The following is a 5315-nucleotide window of genomic DNA, read 5'->3' as shown; positions in this document are numbered from 1 at the left end:
GAGACGTGTAATTGTCCCTCCGAAGCTTCGCGAAGACTTAGTGCACTGGTACCATGAGACGCCTGGGCATCCAGCTCATGAGAGACTCTACAAGACCATGCGCCCGATCTTGTACTGGCCAAGCATGGAGTCTACAATTGCGCGAGTAATCAAGACGTGTTTGGTATGCAAGCGTGCCAAGGTTCATGGTGGAAAACAAGACTATGGTCTTCTACCACCCAGAACTTGCAAGAGCTCGAATCCATTTGATGTGGTACATGTCGATTTCATTGGACCCTACGAAGACGAAGCAACGGGATCACTATGATTGATCATGCTACACCGTGGCTTGAAGTTGGCGTCCAAACCAGCAAATTGTCACTCACCTCTCCCAAGAGCTTTGATCGAGGATAGCTGTTTCGATAATCTCGTCTACGTGAAGTTATTCATGACCAAGGGACAGAGGTTACAGGTGCCGAACTTCAGGGACTTTTGAGCAGTTAAGGCATCGCAGCTAAGCCGATCACATCCAAGAACCCTCAAGCGAACGATATTTGTGAGAAGTCTCACTTCGAGATCATGAACATTATTCGCTGCTACGAGGGTGTCGACTTTACTACGCTGCATTTTCTGTTCGCTCCAGTTTTCATAGCATTTTAAATGCGTCACCATGTCAAGTACTTTTTGGTATAGATATAATAGCCCGGCGTCTTTACGAGGCCAATTGGAGCTATCTCTCCAAGCGTCACTTCGAAGCGATACTCTTCGACAACGATCGTGAGAAAAGCAATCGATTGGAAAATTTCTACAAGAGCGGTGATCACGTCATGCTCCGTGTTCCTAAACACTTTCGAGCCAAAACCCATGCAGTTTCAAGTGGACCTAATGCTATCCAGACAGTCCACCCGAATGGAACGGTGACGATCGACAAGGGCGTGTCGACTGAACAAGTCGGCGCTCGTCGTGTCTTTCAGTGCTAAAGCCTCGTGCTTCATGGCGGGAGTATTACATGCCACATGATGGATGGAATTAGACATTTGGCGACGTTGGAAAATGTTAGTTGACAAGACAATTGACGTAGTATGAAGCCGTTAGTTTAAGCACGATACGCCTTACTACCTTTTTAATTATTTCTGACTTAACCAACAACTCCACAAGCCTTACGAACAAGACCTGCGGAGCCTATAGCCCCTCCGCTAGCCAAGGGCTTGTCATTTTGATTTATCAAATCCGAATCGGACAGAAGAGAATCAATCCCCATCCAAAATGGGCCGACACGATGGTGACGACTTCCTCACCAATACGGTTATAATTTCGCCAGCCACAGATGGCATCCCTGCGGAGACCCTATAAGTGAAGATGCGAAAGTTCAAGGGTGGAAGTCCGCGTAGCTTTCTGAAGTGGAGTCGCGAATTCCAGAGTCTCGCCAAGAAGAAGAGATGGAACGAAGAACAAAAGATCCTCAACTTGATTGCGCTCATTGAAGGGGACCTTGCCCATTATGTAGACCTGTTGGTGGCTGAAGCAAAATCTGAAACATGGTCTTTTGACCTATTCTATACAGCCGTGGGTTTGTTTCTCATGACAGAAGGGTTTAGCGACGTTCTGGACCACGAGCTTTGGACGACGACCAAGCAACAAAATGAAAGTGTCATTTTCTCTCAGCTTCTGCGCGAGAATGTTCGCTTCTTTGCAGAGCTTCCTGAAAATGCCGAAGTGATTCGAGATTGTGCAGATGCGCCTCTACTTCAAGCGGATGCCGATTGCAGGGCAAGACAAGCTTGCAGCTGCATGTGTAACACACGATACACTGAACGAAATGATGCTTTATTTCTCGCGACTAGAGAAACAAGAGCGACTGCACAAGGTGCCCGCTGCACGCGAAGGGCGTTGACCTTTCAGAGGCCGCATAGAGGAATACAGTCGCCGCGAAGGACATCGCAGCGAAGGTAAGAGTGTTAAAAGAGTGGACAACACAACAAGAGCAAGAAGGAAGGAACAAGACCAACTCTAAAGTCGGATGGAGGCGATAAGGGGTGCTCTCATCAAAAATAAGATCGCACAATGCAAGTGATTTCCTCAAGAAGGAAATGGAGGAGCACAAGCAGCTGGAAGTCGAAATTGATCAAGATTAGCACTTAAATGTATTCAATGAGGACGACATCAGCAGCGAAGACGAGTGAAAGCTGATCGGACTAGTCCAGCAAAAGCCCATTGTTCCAACAGCTCTGATGCGCATTACCGTGCGACTTCGTCATGACAAAGAAAACTTCGCAGCTCTGTTGGAAACTGGTGCCTCACGAAGTGTCGTTAGCAAGTTACTTGGGCTTGCCAGTACCAATCCTGGGTACGACGGGTGCCACAACCGACGACGGTGTTTGCAACCATAGGCCACGATTTGACGAGTAGTGTTCCCAAGCTAAAGGCTGATTTAGTTATCACGCACCGCTTTCAAGTGATGGAAGACAGTCAAGATGCTATGGTCATTGATCGAGATTTGCTCCGTGCATTTGGCATCATGATTAACCCTGTCACGTCACACAGTGTAATAGCGAGCAGCTATACATGTACTGTCAACGTTGATGGTGATATTAGCCTTGATGCTATTTAATCTCTACACGCTCTTTTAGAGCAAGATAAATTGTCTGTGGATGAGTTTGGCCAGGCCCTCAAGGCTGATAACTTATCGAAGATGGTGGTCATTCGCCCATACACTGAGTAAAACTCATCGTCGCTTCTGGATGGAGCTGTTCTTGAGGATACGAAGGCGGCACTTCGCGTGGAGTGGATCATCGATCCTTAAAGATACCACTGATCCATTAATTTTCTTCGTAAAGGAAAATCAAGATGTAGCGTGTCAAAATCCTTCGTATGTGTAACCTCCTGATAGAGGTTGACGTCATGAGATTGACTTGGTCTCTGGAACTAAATGTTGTGTTATCTGACTATGATCTTTAATAAAGGAACAATGTGACACCGTTGACTACTTCTTCCGCGCTAAGCACGAGGATGTCGTGGTACCCGAGAGTAAATCTCCCCATTCGACTGCAACGTTCTATGTCAAAAAGCCAAATGCTAATTGGCGCGTTGTGCATGCTTATAATATGCTTAATGCTGCTATCTTCTAGCACAGACACTCAATCCTAGAAAAGACGTTCTACAGAACAATATGGTGAGATGAACAATGTACAGTTCGCTCGACTTTGTCGATAATAATTATCAGCCGCTTATGCGAGCTAGTGACATTCCTTTACAGCGGTTAGCATCCCCAAGCGGCATGCTAAGGGAGTTGTTGGTAATTTTCACAAGGGCTTTCCAATACCCCCGCTACTTATAATCGTTAAGTGCCGCAACTGTTCCATCCTCATTAAGGTTATGCGCATGCTTACTTTGATGACATTTTTGCCCATAGTCGTGCGAAGCAGGGTCGGTCCGATACGGAAGACCACGTAGCCCATTTTGCCAGCCGTGCTCGAGTGCATGCGCTCAAATAAGTTGTATGCCAACGCCTTAAAATGAATTTTCGGTGCCGAAGAAATTCCCTCTCAGAATGCTTCATTGGGAAGCTAAGTCTTAGAGCAGATCCTGCTAAGGTTGAAGCCATATTTGTATGGTCTGTTTTTTAAACCCAAAGGAATTTGCGTCAGTTGCTACGATAGCCAGCTACTTGCACAAGTAGAGCGAAAACTTATGCTGGAAAGGCTCGGTCGTTATCCAATCTTTTAAAGAAGAAATAAGATGGGTGCTGAGAAGCACCGAAGGCGGTGCTTATAAAGCGGTTGATAATAGTTTTGTCCACGCTCCGAAATTTGGCTCTACCAAATCCTAATTGGCCTTAGTTGTCGTCTGTAACGCAACTTATTTTGCCGTAGGGTGCGCTCTGTTTCAAACAGATGAGGATGGACGGGAACGCGTCATTGCGTTCGAGCCTAGACAGCTTGAACTGCAGAGAACAAGTACTCTGCCCACAGAGAGCTACTTGCGATGAAGTATGATCTTGTCAAATTTGGAGTAATTTAACTTGGCTCTAAGCCTTTGCGATGTATACAGATCATGCGTCTTTACGCACCGCAACTAAGTCGCCTTATTTATCACATCGAATAGCTCGATTGCTATCGTTATTTACTAAATACAGCTTGGAAGTAATATATAAGCCGCAAAAGCAAAATGATTTGCCTGACGCTTTATCCTGCCGCCCTGACTGTGAGCTTGCTCATCATACAACCGTAACGTCGCCGATCATTGATCATCTCTGTTTGGAATATGCCACGGATGAACATTGTGTGCTTTACTATGCGCTCTTGGCAGCAAGGAGCTTCGAAACGGCTCGATTGAGTGCAAGCTTACATCGATGTGCTATCGATAAGGGCCTTCTATGTTGTTCGACTGATGCCGCGGATTCCCCGCCCATCGTGCTTCCTCATGACAAGAGCCTTAAGCATCGAAACCTCTATGAAGCACATACTATTTTTAGTGGTAATCTCAAGAAAAGACTTACGGCTCAGGGAGCCAGAATTTTTGGTGTCCCAAACTCAGGGAGCCAGAATTTTTGGTGTCCCAAACTCTTGAATGGGTAAGCACCTATATTCGCACATGCGGAACTGGCCAACGGGTTAAACCCTTGGCAGATGCAACGGCACCGCTTGCTAGTAGACCCGTACCAATAGGTGTCGGGGGTCCATCAGTATAGATTTTATGTTTGGCTTACCGAAAGACATGGCCGTTAACACGAACATCGTCGTCTTTATTGACCGCTTATACAAAATTCCCAATTTGGCAGCTGTGCCGGATATGAAGGTGCAGCAAGACTGTTTACTGATTGCATGTTTAGACAACACGATTTGCAAGTGGCAGTTGGATACCCCCTTTTGAGGGGTGCGTTTTATGAGTCGATTTTCCGAGTGCTTCGCGCCAGATTGGACATGTCCACAGCGGCTCATCGCAGACCGATGGCCAAACATAGCGTATTAAACGCGTCATGAAAGACATTCTGCGCAGTGTATCTGCTGTAACATTAAAGCGCTAAAAACAATGCCCCCGGTTGTTGAGTTTGAGTTGAACAACGCTGTGCATGTCTCTACAAGCTATACTCCGTTCAACACGACCGACCTTATACACTCACACGTTCCGTTAACGCTACAACTAAGTGGTTCAGGGCTTGGGAGGGGAGAGCTAGCCGATTGGCTTGCTGGCATCTGCCCTGTTACGGTTAGGAAACAGGTTAGCGAGTTTCTAACAACGCGATTAAGTCTTACGCCATGTGCGGGATACAATGGCTGACAGCCACGATAAAACAAAAGAGCAAGCGGATGCTAAAGGAAGAAGCTGTAATAATT

This window comes from Bremia lactucae, assembly GCF_004359215.1.
Source record: "Bremia lactucae strain SF5 chromosome Unknown BlacSF5_NotPlaced_49_SHOA01000009.1_1371882bp, whole genome shotgun sequence".
Classification (NCBI taxonomy): domain Eukaryota; phylum Oomycota; class Peronosporomycetes; order Peronosporales; family Peronosporaceae; genus Bremia; species Bremia lactucae.
Note: the sequence above shows the minus strand (reverse complement) of the source record.